Raw genomic sequence first — 20026 nt, forward strand, 5'->3', positions numbered from 1 at the left:
GCTCTAAGGGTTTTGAAAGAGAGTTTTCCCCTCTCCACTGAGAGCTGTAAACATCTGCCCTCTACGGAATATGTTTGCGGTCAGCTATTCTTTTTTATCGCAGTTTGAGATTTGGTTGCCATGTCTGGGAAACTCCTTGGTTCCTATGGCTGGTAGTATCATTAAAAATGTTGTGTGTAGATGCACGGGGAGCTTAAAGTTTGCCTAAGGTTCAGAACTATCTTTCTTCCCAATCAGAAGTTTCCCAAAGTAAAGAAGCCATAGGTCTTTACTAGTTCATAGACTCTGACCTGAGCTGAAAGACAATCCTATCTAAACAGGGTATATGCTGCTCCACAGATACTTACATAAATGACAAGGTAACAGTGCCTCCTCGAGTTGTGCAGTAGTACAGCTTCAGCTGACTGTGAATTTTGCTTTGGCATCATGATGCCATGTAAGCTACTGGCATCAAAAACCTTTTTTATTATGATACTTAAGCAGTATGGTAGGCAGAATCTGCCTCCAGAAAAATGCATGCATTGGTGAGCAGTTTTATTTCATTCCATGTAATAGGAAAGATAATCTCCCTATATCATACTCAAAGTTTTCTAATTCTATTATTTGGAATCTACAAATTCTCTTTTATAAGATGGTGTATTTAACTTGCTCAATGTTGATCATAATTTTGGGAATATAATTTCTAATATATGCTTTACCCAAGAATTGTTAATCTATGGTTGTGTACTTTTCTGTCAATCTATAATTAAACTGTATGAAAATACTCTGATTTTCTTTCATTATAATAAATGCATATTCTGACACGGCTACAAAAATTCTCCTTAAATATGATAATGAAACTTTACATATTAAGCATTTGCATTTGGGAAAGTCATTCCTATTTTCCTGGGTGAACTATTTAAATGAGGTAGGCTAAATTTTTTAGCTTAAAAGAGGAATTAAAGTGCAATTTTTGCCATATTGCTGTAAAAAGTACAGTTCCTTCTCTCTTCTCCCAAAGTCTGACATTAAAGAAGTACAGGTGGCAAGATCTTCAGAAGAGGCAGGATTTCAACACACAAGAATCTGGGGAGCGGGTGAAGGAACAGAAAGAAAGGCACCCCGGAAAGAGAGACTGATTTCAGGACTGGCAAAGAGGCAGCGAAACATGGATGACTCTAGCATTCAGTTTGGCTCATAGGAAAGAGTGCTATGGCATATGGGCTGGAAAAACAGACTAGGGCCAGGCCACTGAGGGGCTTATATTCCAGGCTGAACAGGCTATGCTTAATTGTATAGGCAATGGGGAGCCACTGCAGGTCTCTGAAAAGGGAAAACCCTGATGAGATCTCTATTTTAGATAGATGAGTACAACAGCAATGTAGAAGGAAGTGAAGGAAAGAGAGAGACACAGCAAAGTGACAGATTATTAATATAAGATCTAGGTAAGAGAGAAGGGTTTTAACCACAGTAGAGGCATATGGAAGAAACAAAAGATGAGGGCATTATCTAAGTAAAATCAACAGGATTTGGCCTTTTCCAGAGAAATGAACACAAGATTTGGATAATACCATTTCAATCAAAACAACTCAAAATCAGAAAAAAGTAAATAAAACACATCTAGAAACAACTAGGCTCAACTGGATCAGGGATGGGGAGAATAGGGAACTTTCTTTCACAATCTTTGACAATGTCTCATACTCACTGATCCTAGGAAGTAAAGATTTTACTCCTGGAAGGTAGTCACGTGATTCAAATTGGACACTCTACCTAACTTTTTAAAACTGAAGGCATGAAAAGAAGAGGGCAAAATGTAAAAAGATCCCAAACAGCAAAAAAAAAAAAAAGAAAAAAGGCGTGTGCTTCTTGATCCTGACTGCTGTAGGACTCCTTTCTCAAGGGTAGTATCTAGGGAAGAGATTCATAACTGCTGAACGGAGAGCTGCAGTTCCTCACCAGGAGGAAGAACATCTGTTTCCTCTCCTGATGGGATACAGGTTTCCTAGGCTACCAAATTTATCCCATACGCAGCATTGCCACATACATACAGCATTCAGAAATACAAACTCAAATGCAGGATACACAGATCAAAGCTTGTTTTGTTATAGGTTAACTCCTAAACATTAGAAGTGCCTGGTCTTGTACCTCAAACATATGGCTTTTAACATCCCCTTTCACGGGCAATTTCTTCTTCTTTGATGAGAGTTCAAGTCTACCCGCCACGAAGAGGTCTAGTCAAAACAGCATATTGTAGGGTTCCTAAGCAATAGAGTGAGACAAAGATCTAGTTCCTGCTTGAAATTTATGGTGCTAGCTCTGTTCTTATGAGGAAACACTCACATCCGAAAACCATCACCTGAATGTCAGGTAAGAAAACTGGTAAAGACTAATATATGAAATGTCTATTTTTCTAGTCCTTTGTAGTCTAGAGGCAAGATAGCATAAGGAAAAAAATTTAAATGGGAAAAACATTTAAATATTTAAATGGTGCTTTGTGTATTGGTACAGGCAATACACAATAGAAAATTGTGGATCACATAAAAGTTCTCTAATTCACTGCCCTCCACAAAGAAAGACAAGTTGAAAACCTTTATCAGTACACACGTCTGACCCAGAAGTGTAGCTAAGTCCTCCATGAAGTCTAGCATGGGGTTTCCTCCCTTTGGTAATGTCATGGATTAAGAAAAAATTTTAAGTGCATTTTTAATTTACAAGTAATACCATTTTACATTTGTGTGCCATTTAACAGTCTACAAAATGCTTTTAATATTCTTTTCATTTAATCTTCACAAGCATCCATTATGGGAATTAACATTTCCATTTCATAAAGGGAGGAAACTAGGCCGGTTTGTCACACAACTAGTAAGTGACACAGCAGGGGCTCAAAATCAGGTGTTGCAATGTTTAAATAGTTTCATTACCAATGACAAGCAGTGAGATTTGATAAGTTTAAAATTCTCTAAGTAGAAGGCATGTATCTAATTAAAGAATCCTGGGCTCTCATTTATGCATGGTCACCAAGTTCAGGTCAGGTCTCAGCTATCTATAAATTTTTACTGAGACAAAATGGACTGGTTGGGGGATGAAGTGGCACATGATCTGTTCCTGTTGTGGATAATTATTTCCCACAATTTTGACTTGATTCTCAAGTTTTCTAAATTTAAAAGTTACAAGTAATTAGTTTTTTAAAAATAATTTCAAAGTATTGATTAGGGTCTTAAAATCTCTCAGATCGGAACTAACTAGCTGGGTTTTTTGTTTTTGCTTGAAAACAGAAATAAATTCCAGCTAATTCCAGAAGGAATCTTCAAATATCCAAATTAGCCTTTGCACCTGTAGTCTTCCCCAAATATATGCTTATAATGGACAGTGAAACTGTCCAGGTAAAAAATAATGACATAAAATGTTCTGAAAGGCAAAATGACTAATAAATGAAAAGTTTTAAAGACTTCCACCTCTAATCTTTTCATCTGAACTGTAGGATTTTTAGGAGGATACATGATATTAGTATCTTTCCTTAGTAAAGAATGAGATATACTGAGTTATTAATATGTATATGAACTTCAGAAATAATATGTCATAAAAAGTCTTAAATGAATCTTTAAGAGAAATATCAACTAGCACCAAGCTATAAATTTAACAGGAAAATACAATAAAAACTCGAGGGCTTTTTTGTCTTTCTATTTTTAAAATACAAAATACAAAAGTACACAGAAAGATCTCCTGGTAAATCAAGAAAAAAGGCAGGGATAAACTCTACGTTTCAACAAGGAAGTGAAATACTGAAATGTGTTCTTTCCAGGATTCTGGTATTATGGTTTTCATGAGCACCAAAGTTGATGCTAATCCCATAGGTCCACAAGGCCAGACTGTAAAATAAGTAAGGATGGGCTTATAAGAAATAAGATGCAAAGATCTGGAATTAGAAAATAAAAATAAGAGCACTGTCTTTAATAAGAATCATTAGTAAACTCATCTCCAACATGAAATCATTAACTGAAGTAGGGAAAATTTGATGCTATCTTTAAGAAAATACATAAGAAATATCTTCCATGAAAAAAAATCTTGGTTAACCCACTTATTTAAGTAGTTCTGAAAAATCTTTTTTCCCAGGGAGGGATGAACATACTAAGGAACATCTTCAAAGTCAATCTTAAGAATTCAGTAAACAAAGGAATAGCACACAGTGGCCCATTAAGACTGAAGTAATGAGCAAAAAATCTCAGGTGGGAAGAATACCTACAAGAACATGTGGGAGAGAGAACATGGCTCCATCTTTTCTGTCAACAATGTCTTTTTCTAAGAGATGAAAAGTAAGGAGCTACAACAGAGCTTTACATTGCAGAGTCACAAAACAGGATAATGCTACTCTCAAAGACATAATTAAAAATCTACTTATTTGGCAAAAAGTGATTTTCCTTGGCACCCACTGGGAGTTCTAGATGGCGCAGATGACCAGGAGAGGGCAGCTCACCCCTGCAGCTGTGAGTAAAGATGCGAATCCTTTTATTTGTAATCAAGGGGATACTCTCCCTTACTTACACTCTCCATATTCAAAAAAGGAAGAAGTAAAGATACTGCCATTAAAAACTTTAAACAACAGATAAAGTAGAATAGCATAAGTCATTACAATAAGTAGCTAGTAAGAAAAATTCCTGATGAGCAAATTGGAGCTCATAAAATAAGATGAAGCTAAAGTTCCTGCCCTCTCAGATGAACAGAATACACAAAGCTGGCAATTTTAGCCATTAGGACTACTAATGTAAATCTACTACCTTTTTATACTCCAACACACTTTTTGTAAATAACTACTTTCTTATAATATATCAATTTTCAGGTATCTAAACTTTTTACCAAAATAAATTCACAAAAACACAATGAATGCAATTAAATGTAGTATCTCATACATCAAAGGATTTGGGAAAAAAATTACCTCCTCCTACTAACTTATTTCAATCCCCAGTACTTCCTCTTGAATTACATATATCTTTGAAATAGGTTCTGGTTTAATTTATGTGTAAATTTGAAGATTCGTATTGACAAAAACAGACCACAATGATCAAACAGCCCTGCCTGATTTCCATCAAAAGTATGATAAACAGTTGTAACTTTTCTAATGTAGGAGACTATAGACATAATATCTTCCTTTTAGGCTGAAATCTTCCACTCAAGTCCAGGGAGGGGAGATAAAACAATCTGAGCACCCAAAGTTTGGTTACTTATCTTTTTTTTTGGTGAGGAAGATGTGCCCTGAGCTAACATGCATTGCCAATCTTCCTCTGTTTTTTTTTTTTGTTTTTTGCTTGAGGAAGATTAGCCATGAGCTAATACCTGTGCCAATTCTCTACCCCGTACCTGGGACGGCTCCACAGCATGGCCAAGGAGTGGAGTAGGTCCTTACCCAGAATCTGAACCCGAGAACCCAGGCCACTGAAGTGAAGTACACAGAACCGTAACCAATCAGCCATAGGGCCGGCACCCTCTTCTGTATCTTTTAAGAGCGATAGCCCTTATTTACTAAAAAAAAATCTGATCCCTATATTAACACAATAATTGGAAGCAATCAGACAGTAAGTTTCTTAATATTTCTTATTTTCATCAGTATATATTACCTGCTGCTTAGCTGTTTACCTTAAATAAAATTAGAAGAAAATACTGAAAGAGAACAAAGATAATATTGATTACATAAATGGTTAAAAAGTAATCGTTTAAATATGAAATTTCATTTCCTTGTGAGTTTCTGATTTGAGGTTTAAAAACAGTTCTTCCAAGCTTCTGTCATGTCATGACGTCCAAAGAAAATAATGTTTATACAGCACATTAGGGTAAACAGAGGAGGACACTTTCAGTCAGAGACAACCTGCCTGGAAGGGCTGAATGTCCCAGGTCCTGCCAGGCCACCCTGAGGACAGAATGGCTCAACATATTGCTCACCTGTAACTTATTCCTGTCATAGCAATGGCTGTGGCAGATCAGTTAGGAAGTTCTAATACAAGTATCTTGCAATCCTAGTTCATTGAAGATGTCATTTTATAATAGAGAAAGTGCATTACACGAAGCAAAGCGGCAGGCGAGTGTAAACTGGGGTCTGTGTGCTGACTCTGACTTCTTTACCTTTCATAGACTACACTCATTATTTCAACCTCTGTCCATTTTAACAAGGACAGAAGGCACTTAGTCAGAGAAACTTCCTCTAAAAAATACTGTTGCAGTTGTAAAGAAAACAATAATAATCGAGGCTATAGGAGATACTTTTCTTGATAGTCTTCTTTAAAAATCTCTCACATGGGGCTGGCCCCGTGGCCGAGTGGTTAAGTTCACGCGCTCTGCTGCAGGCGGCCCAGTGTTTCATTAGTTCGAATCCTGGGCGCGGACATGGCACTGCTCACCAGACCACGCTGAGGCAGCGTCCCACATGCCACAACTAGAAGGATCCACAACGAAGAATATACAACTATGTACTGGGGGGCTTTGGGGAGAAAAAGGAAAAAATAAAATCTTTAAAAAAAAAAAAATCTCTCACATGGGTACAAGATTAAGGGGGAAAACTCTGGTGTCAGCAATTGCCAAAACTCTGGTTACTAGCATTGAGGACCAGGAGGCTAGGTACGAATACATAATTAATAAAGTCACTAGGGGTCAGAACTAAATAATAATCCACAGTCCCTTCCTTTTAAACAAAAGCAAAGGAAAGGGGATCAAAAATAACAAAACTCTAATCATAATTAAAAGAAAGATAAATAATAAAACAAAGCAAACGAAACGAACAGAATAATTTGTCTGAACTCCACTGCACAGGACCGCCTGTTAGAACCCCAGACTGATCACATAACTACAGTTCTGGCAGCTAGACAGTTCAGCTTCCACAGGCCCCCAGAGGAGCAGCAAGTCTCCACTAAGAACTCTTAAGTTTCTAAAACAAACTCAGCAAACACCTGCATGAAAACTACCATGTCTGCCTCTAATGACTAGAGTCCCCACTAACGTCAAGTAGTTCATCTTAGGTAAATCCTGAACAGCTCAACTGAAAGGCAGTTTGGCAGCAAACTCTTTTGTAAAACTGGACATGGACAGTTTACTGGGTGTGTAACTTGACAGTCCCACAGGGGCCTATTCTCAGAAGGGGCCTGTGCTTGGTTTAATGTTTTGTTGTTGCCATCTTGAAATTCTTAATAATTTTATCTTTGAACTTGTGGTAAGTGAAGACCAATGAGATAATGGAACACCAGCAAAGGAAATACATCAAGTGTCAGCATATGCACCAAGCAGTTGGCCTTGGCTGCCCAACCCAAATGTGCACACCTGGGGCAATCCAAGGTACTCCAAGGCACTCAAGGGTCAGCCAGAACTGAGCCTGCACTTGCAGTGGCAATAGTGGCAGCGGTCCCAGGAAACAGGAGGGGCTCTGCATGGGAATATTCAGTGGAAAGTCAGCTTACGCATCTGTCCCTGGAACCTGGCCCAGTGGCACAGGCACAAATATTAACTCTGCAGCCTGAGTGCCAGGACAGGACACGCCAGCGCTCAGACAGGAACTTAATGCAAAGTAAAAGCCGATACATGGACATTAGCATGTTAGGGAATTAACAGAATTCTTTAAAGAATTTAGAATCTCCAGTTTTGAAAACTGTTACAACATTGCAGAGCAAATACCCACAAGCTTAGAAAGAGAAATTAAATTTAAAGATTGCCACATTTGATGAAAAAGAACACTATTTTCATATGAAGCTTTGGATGAACCAATTATTAATGAGGAAGACAATTTTAAAATTAATGTTTCCTTATAATTGAAGATACAGCGATAGAATGCATAACTAGGCATTTTAAATTATATACGAGTCATGAAGCCACTTTCAGTTTCTTGTATGGCCTCCACAAGTTATAAGAAATGGCAGAGGAAATATTTAAATGCCATTGTATAAATTTGCCTTTAAAATTAAATTCACACAAAATTGATTCATATCCAGTTAAATATTTTTAGAAAAATTGTTCTGTAAAAATCATCAGCTCTAGATGTTCTGAAGTTTATATTCTGAAATAATTTACCAGAAATTTATTCCAATGTTGTCAAAGCCTATAAAATGTTCTTAATATCCAGTAACAACTATACCAGCAGAAAGAGCCTTCTGAAAATTAAAAATTACTAAAAATTATTTGCAATCTGGCATTTGCCGAGAGTGACTGATAGTACTTTCAATTACATCAATTAAAAACGAAGTTTCTAAAAGTATACATCTTGACAACCTAAGAAATGAATTTGCAAAAGCATGCCAGAAAAATTACATGATCAATCAAGATATGACATTGATAAAGTATTATTATTTATGGTATCATATAAAATCATAACCCCCAAAATATTTTTTTGTAACTTGTAACTTTATATTGTTACTCATTACCTCTATGATGTTTCATAAGTGAGAACATATTTTTGAAGGAGACAGCAATAAACGTTAGTATCTTTAACTGCGTTTTTTCCCTGCTTTTTGAACAAGTGTCCTGCGTTTCCAATCTGTACCGGGAGGGCAATCCAATAGTTCTTTCTTCTCAATGCTTGGCTGTTGTCTTGCAAAACTCCTCTGCTTCTCAAGGGCCAATCTTAAACAGACATTCATGCCCTCTCTACCTGTTTTGTCCAGACTGTATCTCTGGCCACCTTTCTCTATTATAACTTCTGTACTATGATTCCAACGCCTATAATCCTGATCTGGAAGACTTGGATTTTTAAGCACCCATTTTATACTTTTCTCGCCAATCCCTCCAATTTGTAACCCTCAGAATAATCTTGAACTAATTTCTCTTTATTCCCTAAAGTGAACCGGTCATTAAGTCTTATCAGATCTCCTTTGATATGCCTCTGGAATCTGTGACTTAACCCCATATACACTGTGATCATTCTAGAGAATGATCATATAACCTTCCACTGGGAAGAGATATCTTACCTCACACATTACCTGTAAGTCATCTCATCTAATCCTCATAAAACCCCTGCAAGACAGGTAGAGCAGGTTCTGATGTAAAACTCATCCTATTTTACAACAGAAGAAACTGAGGAACAGAGAAGTAAAGCATACTGCTCAAAGTCATGATGAAAACAAACTTCTCAGAGCTATGGAGAGGAGTCTGATCAGACAGCCTCCATTACATCATGATATCTGGTCTCTTGAGTCCTCCAATTTGCAGAAAAACCTTCATCAGATCAATTTCTTATCCAAGACCTTTTATACCTAACTACTAACTGGAACATAAATAAAGCTCCTAAACTTAAAATTTTAGGATCGGCTACCTTTTCTTTTGAGGAAGATTAGCCCTGAGCTAACATCTGCTGCCAATCCTCCTCTTTTTGCTGAGGAAGACTAGCCCTGAGCTAACATCCGTGCCCATCTTCCTCTACTTTCTATGTGGGATGCCTGCCTCAGCATGGCTTGCTGAATGGTGCCATGTCCATACCCGGGATCCGAACTGGCGAACCCCAGGCCGCCAAAGCGGAACGTGCGCACTTAACTGCTGCACCACTGGGCCGGCCCCAGGACCAGCTACCTAACCCCACCTCAAATTAGGTTTCAATCTGTATTTTAAACCTGTATCTCCTACTACTCCCATGCTACTCTACACTTTAGGCTCCTTCATCTTCTTTGCTAACCTAACAAATTTCTGACCAGGTCTTGAGGCCCAACTCAAATGATCTCTTTGATTTTTCCTATCAAGGAATAGTCCTTTATTCCTTTGAACTTCTACTGAAGTTTACATGTATGCTCCTATAGCATATGCCACATCCTTACCTTGAGGGGAGGTTCCATAAAGATTCATTTCTATAGCAGCACAAGACTTAGCAATGAATTAACATCATTTAGCCTTCAAGACACAACTAGTCTCACCATTCATTCAAACATTTATTACCGACCATGTCCTGGTACCATACTAGAGAGGTTGTGGAGACACAGATGTGCAGCCCAGGGACTCCAGATAAAGAGGGAGGACCAAGACATGCATATACAGCTGACCCTTCCCCAAACCCCATTAAAAATGACAGTAAAAGAGTTTAAAGAGTCGAATGTCTCCAAATTCTTCTCCCAACTCCAAGCAAATGGGCGAATACCTTCTCTCCACCTCAGCAAATGACTAGAAGTCTATTTTCTGGAGATAAGAAGTAAAACAAAAAGTGTCTGAATTGGGGGCAGGGATATCAAACTGAAACAAAAAGATTAAGTAGTAATACACATAATGGCTTCTGAGACTCCCAGCCCTCTCCCCACCTGGCTCCTAGGAGTCAAGTAGGTCTTAACCTCTAGGCCTAGGAGTCAACCAGGCCTTATTCTCCAGGCAGATGATCCAAATACTCTTTTTCTCTTTTCTAAGAACTCTAACCAACCTAGAAGAAAGTCTTAACGATGCTCACACATAAGGGGTTTCCCTAGAAAAATGACTCAGATAAACTTCCCTACAGGTTGACGACAAGCACCCATCACAAGCTGTGGGCATTCAATCAGTTGTTCAGTTCCCCACATTTAATCATGAGCAAACAACTAAGGATTATCACATATCTGGTAAACACCTAAAATGAAAGCTAGAGACCAACAGAAACAAAACCCAGAAAAGGCAACTCATAGGAAACAGACTCTTCAGAAATAATAAAAAAATTTTTTAAATTATTAACAATATTCTGAGATATAAAATATTATATCCATAATAAGCTATAAATCTCTCCAGGTTGTTTTTAACTTAGTTTTCTATATACTTATCACTAAGTCAACCCAAAATCTTCTCCATTATCTAAATTTTCACCCAACATACACACACATGCACGCAAGTGCAGATGCATACCTTAAAGAACATTCAGATAACAGAGAGAGACAGACAACCAGAGAAGCAGACACACAAACATAACCATTTGTCCTTGGAAAACAAAAAACATAATAGCAAAAATAAGAACTCAATAGATGTGTGAGAAAATAAAGCTGAGGAAATCTCCCATGAAATAGTACAAGACGGAGATAAATAATAGGACAAAGAAAGTAAGAAAAGTAAAAGACCAATTCTGTCCAATATAGGAAAAATAGGTGCTCTAGAAAGGAGAGAATAAAGAAAAAGGAGGGGAGGAAGTCATCAAAGAAATAATTAAGGCCCATTTCTCAGAAAGGAAAGACACGCATTTCCAGATTGAAAGGGCCTACTGAGCACCCTGCGTAGTAGATGAAAAGAAACCCAAACCAACGCACAAAGAGAATCTTATATACTTCCAGAGATGGAAAAAAAAAGGAAGTCACATTCAAAGGATCAGAAATAAGAAGAGCTTTAGACATCTCAACAATAATACTGGAACTTAGCAAGCAATGAAGCAACCTTATCAAAATTCTGAAGGAAAATCATTTTCAACTTAAAAGTTCTACCTCTCTGCATCCTTTCCCAGGACATTACCGGAGATGAACTCTTTCAAACTGAGTATGTAAACCAAGGAAGAGGATGAAATGGGATGTAGGAAATAGAAGCTCCACCACAGGAGAAAAGCAAAATGAATTCCTAGGATGATAGTGAAGGGAGATCCCAGAATGATATTGTGCACCAGTTAATATACAGGGCAACCAGACCAGGATGAAGCCATTGGAATTGCTCCAAAAAGATGAAAACTGATGGAAACCTCAACGTGACTGAGCAGACTGGCAGGAGATTTAGTTTATTAAAAAAATTTTTTGAGCTGATTTAGTGATAAGTACATGGAAAACTAAGTAAATAACAATAAAAAAAACCAACCCTAAGACAATAATGTGGGGTGGGGGGAGGGAGGACAGTACAGGAAAGGAAAATTCCTAATTTTGTCTACACGAGTCAGCTATTCAATACCATCTATTTAGTTATACTAAATAACACTGTCTGTTGATCCAACCAAATGGACAATGTAATCATACAGGGAAGATGGGACGAGTGCCTGCATGGAGTGAGAGCAGAGGGAGGCAGAGAAAGATAAATCTTATCTTCTATAATGAGAAGATCACAGAAAATTCTAAAATTGAAAAATCAAGAGGTATCAATACAAGTTAGTTACTTAGTTACATAACTAAGAGCAACAGCGGTAACCCCCAAAGAATCAGCTAAAATAACTGATCATATTGACTTTGGAGAAGGGTAAAATGGTGGTGGTGGGTGGGGGGTGAGGACAGAATGCTGTTTTTCCTAACAAAACCAGGAAACTATTGACACTTTAAAATTATGTGCAAGTATAACTTGATAAACTTTAAGAAAATAACGAAGCCATTGAGGGCTTATACTCTAATGGGAGGGATACACATATAAACTGATAACAACAGTGGCCAGTGCTGTGACACTAACTTATCTGTGTATCTATGGTAGTACTTGCTACAGTCTGCCTTGTATTCTGGTCATTTGTGTACAGGTTACTATTTCTCCTACTTGGCAATGAACTACAAGGACATTTACCCTGTCTTATTCACCTTTGATAACAGATCTTGGAACAGCAATTTATATGTTGTAGTTATTAAATAAATAAATACTTCCTAAATCAACAATACAGAGATCGGATTTCTTTTATAAGTTAGTTTGCGGTTTTTCTGTTTGTGTTTAAACTGCCCAGAAATTGAACCTCCTTTCTATGCTTGAGAAAGCCACTGTCTTATGACAAGGCCTCCCATTAGAGAAAGTGAAAATGTCAGATATGTTTTCTCCTTGGACACTTCCACCATTAAAATCCAGCTGCCATACTCTTTGAATGGAAGCTGGCAAGACGACACAGCACAGGCCATGTGGAACCCCTTTTAGTGATGGAAGCCAGCGGCTACATAGACTTCCGGGTCCTAGTAGCAGCATCAGGTATCCAGCTTCAGTGGTGTTGGTCATGTCAGCAATGCAAGCCACTGCTTATGAGCCTCGCCAATAACCCAAGGTGATTTACATTACTCCTGGAGAAGTAGTCACCAAGTCTGTTTATCCAAGCCTATCAGAAATTCTCTAAGAGCTCCAATATCACTTTTCTGTTAAATTAGCCAGAATTGATTTCAATTGATATAGCTATGAACCTTCTCTGTATAGACAGCTCTAGTGACAGTTTAGCACCCAGCCCACTTTACCTGTCACTGTTGCACTTTGCAAACCCTCCAGTTATTTCAGTTTTATATTCATCTTTCCTAGCAAATATTCATGTAATTTGTGAAATATTAAAATAATTGTCATTGATCTCAACATCTCTATTCTAAAATTTGCAAATGGCAAACACCAGTTATAGATACTAGCTTACTGGCAAGAAGTAGAAAAAGTATTCAGGATATTTTATTTGCATTTTGCTGTGATTAAATAACATTACTGTGCTGTAGATTAGCAAGTCTCAAATTTTTAGTCTCAGGAGCCCTGTATGCTCTTAAAATTGTTAAGAATCCCAAGAGCCTTTGCTTATATGGGTTATATCTATAAATATCTACCACATCAGATATTAAAACTGACCAAATTTTTAAAAAGTTCTAAGCTCATTTAAAAATAAACCCATTTCATGTCAATATAAATAACACTTTTATGAGAAACTATACTCCAAAATAAAAAGAAATAAGAAGAGTGGCATTGTTTTGTATTTTTGAAACACTTTTAATGTCTGGCTTAATAGAAAATTAGCTGAGTTCTCATATCTAGTTCTATATTCAATCTGTTGTGATATGTCATTTGGGTTGAAGCAAACGAAGGTAATCTGGCCTCATACAGATATGCAGTTGGAAAAGGGAATTGTATTTCAATAGTCCTTTAAGATTACTGTGGATATTGTCCTTTAATACTACACCAAACTCACCAGTGGTCATTTCTTAAAGGTTAGTTACAAAGTGAAATCTGAAATTGGTCTATCTTGCACTGTGAATGGATTTTTCATCTATGTATGATTTGGTAACACCATGTAGTGGTCATATGGAAAATATTGCTTCACTGAGTTATACGTCGTGTGCATTTTCCATTTCATCATACAGAATACTAAAAAGACAAGTACTGAAGCATTCAGATTTAATAAAATTAATTCTTTTTATTGATTCATCAAGAACATTCTTAAGTGAAACTACCCCCCCCCCCCGCTTTCTTTTTAACAGTGAGTGTGTAGAAATGAAGAACATAATGACATTATGGTTTGGTTGCAATTGCCTTGATTTGTGCGAAGGAGCCAGCAGTTTTACTCATCATTGCTTTTGCACCATCAGTGTCAATGTCAACACGGTAAAAAAGGCAAATAACTTAGTATTATTATGAAAATAGATCTGACCTTGAAGACTCTCTAAAAGGGACTCAGGATTCCTAGAGGTCCACAGAACACACTCTGAGAACCAGTGCTGTAGGCCACTGGCTAGTATCAACAAAACGTACATAAAGCCAATAGACACCTGGTGTCTTTGACAATTTGGGAAGAAACACAAAGATCATGACCTATAATAATTTGTAAATTCTGCTTACTCATGAATCTGAATGGCATGTTCGACAAGGCTGCTTTTTGGAAGCTAGTGAGTAAACCTTGTCAGTACTGGCATCTTACCATGGTTTTATCATATAAATTATAAAAATATTGCTTTTGTAAAAACATATCCCTTATTAAAAAGTCACCTGCCACAGTTGATCTAAACAGGTCAATTAAAAATATGTGTTGGAAGGAAATAGGTATTACATGGAAGGAAATAAGGAAATATATATTATAGTGATGTTTATTAATTTAGGATTTTACAAAGATCTTAAGATCTTTCTCTCATCACTGTTAAGAATATTTGACTGGGCAAAGAAGCTCACTCTTAATGTTCCATTGCTCATATTATAGAACCTACCATGAGTCATCTAGTCCCATTTGGATGAAATGAATTAAGACAAAGGGCTAAATCCACATGATGTGTAAACAATATGGATTCCCAAAGAGCTGAACAGGGTACTACATGCTCATCCATGAATATCTATGCAACTGTTTATAATCTTGTTTTCCTGAAGTGGCTGAATTCAAATGCACAATGTTGGCAAATATAAAAATATAAACATACCAACAGGCTGCTCTGACACTAGTTATAGGGCAGTGGCAATAGCAGCAATGTGAGTAGAATTGGTGATTATCAGAACCATCATTTATTTGCATACCACTCTTTATAGTTTTAGAAGCACCTTCAAGTTCCTTGTCTCATTTCATGTATATAACAATTCTTGAAGTAGGTAGAGGTATTACCCCCTTTCTATGAATAAGTAATAAATTCACATATTAGTGTGCTTAAACTCAAACCTTTGACTTCTTTTAGTGCTCTTTCCTAGATTCTATCATTTGAAACTCTCTAGTCATCATTCCTTCTTCTCTCCCCTTTTAAAAAAAACAGTTGATATTCCTAATAGTGAACCTGAGATCCTCAAAATTCCAAAGAGCCTTCTGAATTTTCCCAGGTAACACTAAAACTAATAGTAAAAGGTTAACAGCATTTTTTAATTTCACAATTCTTTGTAATTTGACAACAAAAGCAGTAATTTCCCAAGATAATCCTTTTTCTTATCAGCCAACTTTCAAAACTGTTGGCTTAAATCAAATTTATTTATTCAGCAAGCATTTGAGTGTCTACTATGTATGGTAGTTGGTATGAATGTTGTTCAGATTAAAGAAACTTGCAAGTTTTTGATACAATGGTACTTGCTATAATGAACAAGCCATAATTATTGTGGTTCTACTTTCTCTTCCTAACTCCCATATATTTAAAATATAGAGATAGGCCTTCTACTAGGATAGACACCACTATTTTTAATGGATTCTGCTATACATTCCAATCATTAATGTTCCAACAACAGTCATATATTACTAACATAATAAAAGAAGCAAAGATGAGAGATTTTGATTAGCATTTCAGCAAAATTTAAACAATAGGCAAAATCTAAACTAGTTTTCTGGCTCCTGATTTCCAGTCTAAAGATACAAGTGGACATACAATAATTCAGTCTACACTTTTAAAAATATATGTTGATATCTGCACTCCTATGTTCATCGCAGCACTACTCACAATAGCCAAGACATGGAAGCAACCCAAGGGCCCAGTGACCGATGACTGGATAAAGAAGATGTGGTATATATACACAAGGGAATACTACTCAGCCAGAAAAAAGACAAATTCATCCCATTTGCAATAACATGGAAGGACCCAGAAGGAATTATGCTAAGCAAAATAAGCCAGTCTGAGAAAGACAAACACCAGATGATTTCACTCATATGTGGAATATAAACAAGTACTGGGACAAAGAAAATAGCTCAGTGGTTACCAGGGTAAGGGGGGTGGGGGTGGGGCATTGGGGGTGAAGGGGAGTACTTATGTGGTGACAATCAAGAAATAATGTACAACTGAAATCTCACAATGATGTAAACTATTATGAACTTTAGTCTCCAACTTGTGTTCCATTGGATGGAACATGATTTTTTTTTCCGTCTGTTTTCTTACCACCTCACCCTTACTCTAATGTAGAGAGTTCCAGTCTTTGAATATTTGATGCCAAAATGAATTTCTGATAGCAAATTCTTCTGAAAGAAGCTATGCTAATAAAATTATTTTAAAAAGTGAAAAAAGGGGCTGGCCCTGTGGCCGAGTGGTTAAGTTCATGCGCTCTGCTGCAGGCGGCCCAGTATTTCGTTGGTTGGAATCCTGGGTGTGGACATGGCACTGCTCATCAAACCACGCTGAGGCAGCATCCCACATACCACAACTAGAAGGACCCACAATGAAGAATATACAACTATGTACCGGGGGGCTTTGGGGAGAAAAAGGAAAAAAATAAAATCTTTAAAAAAAAAAAAAGTGAAAAAAAAAAATATATGTTGATAGAATGGTTTAAGTTCATAAATAGCCTGTCTTGAAAAAGTCAACTATAAGCTATATCAAGGAAGTAAGATATTTATATATTACCTGTGAATCTTAAAAGCAATTTTGCTTTTAATCTTTGCTGAGATGATTACCAATAGTTATTTTCTATTTCCTTTCATAGTCATGTCACCTGTAGGGATTCAAAGACCAAAGTGATAAGGAAGATCTGTTGGAGTTTAATGCAAATCTGTGATGTCAATGCCCCTGGTCCCACCATATAGATGTTCATATCATATGGTCAATTTAAATGAAAATACATAGAATGTAAATTTTAAATTCCTTCTTTTATTCTTCAAATTCATTCCATTTACCATGTGTCCAGGTAAATCTGTATCATGTACACATATAAAGAAGAAAAACTGGATTAATAGAATAAAAATGGTGAAGGGCCATAAACTGCAATAACATTAATGTCTTTGACTCAACAAGGTTCATTAAAGAAACAATGTAATTAAAATTTGCTTCAACACTGCCATCTTTATTCATAAATCCTGGAAAGTCAACACCCACCATAAGTGATATAAAGCAACAGACATATTTTTTCATTAGATTTATAAATAGTCATACTATGATTCTTTAAAAAAAAAAGAACTACGATAGTAAAAGGACAGCACAATCTAGTTACTATTTCTCATTTGCTTTTCAGGAAATAAAGGGAAATCACATTCTCTATTGATTTTTAATAACACAAAATTTGAATTTTCCAATGAAGTGCTTTGTCACCATATCTGTAGACCTCCTGGAATCCTATACCTTATGACTGTGGACATCAGCATGCTTGCTCTAAATTTCATTAAATTCACTAATTTTTGTGACAAATGCTCTTACTTATGGAAATGACCGTAAGGTCTCTAAAATAAAAATGACTCAGCTACATTTCAAGATGAAGAAGGAAACAAATAGCTCACTTTATTAGCAATTTGAGATTTTTCTGTAAAAGTCTGAAATTAATTTAGAGTCATCTTTTAAATAAGAGTAAGTATTAAAGATTTTGATAAAGTCTGACTCCACTCGTAATACACTAATAAAAACAATGTTATCTTTCATACAAAATAATTCTAATGGTGATAATTAGCTCTCAAAAACCAATGTTTGTATTACAATATGGTATTAGGTTTGTCTTCACAATGTTATACCAACAGGTGGCTAAGAGGTACGAAGGCAAAATCAGCTCTGGCCAGCATAAGGCTAACTTAAATTGAGTTGACTAGTAATCTAAGTTAAAATAAGTATTTACAAGGCATTATCAATTCATCTAGAATTTTAGTTACATTTCAAATTTCACTTTTACATTAAATAGAAATCTCTATGTATTTTCCTCTAGCGAGCAGATTATTATGTTTACATTTTGTATGTAACTACAAGTAATTTCTTTAAAATATCTAGATAACAAGAAAGGCTGAAATTAAACAATTCCAAAATTGGCTATTAAAATCATATTCAGAGTATATTAAATTAAGACCAATGACTGTTACACTACTTGGCTCTGGCTCATTTGGGATGCATATTTTTACTTTTGCCTTTGGCAAAAAAATTAAAGATAGATTTCATAAATACTTGGGAGCTCCTGGTCACAACTTTTCACTCAAGGTTATATCTACCATTTTCAGATAAATACCTCAACATACTCTTTTATAAGTTACCAAAAACCATGCAGAGAAAAAGACCTATCCATCTTGGATATACTGGGGCAATTTGAGAGCAATGGAAAATCAACTTCAAAGCCCTTTAAATGAGAAATATTAGATCCTGTTTCCATAAATCCAATTTATTTGTAAAAAATAAGCTATTTGGTATAGTTTATAACAAACTATTATAGACTATTATTAAATATGCTTTTAGAAGCATATTTTAAAAAATTACATATATAATTAAATCTATGTTTTATGTACTAAAAAAGGCAAGGCAAGAACAAAGGGAGGAAAACAGAAAAATTAAATTAAAAACACTAATGTAAGCTAATACTGCTTACATATGAACATCAAGATACCAAGGGACCCAATACAATCCTCAGTCTAACATTTTCAATGGCACAGACTAGTGATCACACGATACTGGTGATACTCTCTAGTTACCCCTGGCAACCTTTCTCAACTGTAACGATGCTACCCTACAATAGCTTTCACTGGGCAGCTTTCTCTTCACTTAGCTGAATGCTCTGGGACCATCTGCGTCGGCAAGCATAAAAGGCCAGCCTGCCTGTGGGCCCGTCACTCTGAACACCACCTCTCTGACCCTGATTAAATACAACTTTCAATCCTTTTTGTCCTCCCTGTTGACTTCTCCTATTAAGGGAGCCCTTTGACAAAGAAAGCGGAAGAGTGGACTAACTGCCCCCAAGAAAGGTGATGTCTGATACTGCTCAACACAAGGATTAGCAAGCCAATACATAACAAAAGCAAGTTTGGGGGGAGGGGAGAGGTAAAGAAAAAAATGGTTTTAGTTAGAGCTTTGACTAATTCAGTAGGTACACAATTCAACAAATAGCTATACAAGAGGCCTTCTTTGAAAGAAATAACTATAGCAGAACAATAATTTGGAGAGATACCTTTCAACATCTTGACATAGGGCCATGACACTGACAAAAACAGCAGATATTTGTTTTCTATTTGATTTTTTTTAATTAAAAAAGAAAACATAGAATTGAAGACAGGCAAGATGGAGCAAAAATGAGAAACAAAAAGAAAATGTAAAGAAATCATAATCGCAATTGATTGTCTCATTAGAAAACAACATAGATTTGCTTGTTAAATGCATTAAATTTTCATTAGAATACTTACTCAAATATTTAAGTATTTAAATAAGGATGGAAAAACTGCAACATTCTGTAAAGAATCATTTTTATAACTTATCAAGTCTAGGCTAAGAGGTCTTCAATTTAAAAGGACTGGTTTCACAGGGTGAAGTGTTTTAATATAAAGACCTCATTCTAAAATTTCTAGGCAGATGGATGCTTGTGAACATGATCTACAGTTCCTTAAGGCAGTCAGAACCCACCAACAGGGCAGCAGATGAAAACCACCACTTTCAATAATACCACCACTTTACTAAGTAACTCATAAACCTCCCGCCTCCAGATCAGACAAGCCAATAAATGAAGGGTCTGGTTGGCTCAATCAACAAAGCAACTGAATAATGCAGCCTCATAACATGCCTTGAAACAAACAAATGCATAAACATATATACATACATACAACCTA

The 20026-nt window shown here is 36.3% G+C and overlaps 1 protein-coding gene across 4 annotated transcripts in view; it reads right to left on the minus strand.

Moving 5' to 3' along the window:
* ZCCHC7 (zinc finger CCHC-type containing 7) overlaps nt 1–20026 on the minus strand; it is a 228910-nt gene that overhangs the window by 86115 nt on the left and 122769 nt on the right. The window lies entirely within an intron of this gene.

This window comes from Equus asinus, chromosome 10 (genome assembly GCF_041296235.1).
Source record: "Equus asinus isolate D_3611 breed Donkey chromosome 10, EquAss-T2T_v2, whole genome shotgun sequence".
Classification (NCBI taxonomy): domain Eukaryota; kingdom Metazoa; phylum Chordata; class Mammalia; order Perissodactyla; family Equidae; genus Equus; species Equus asinus.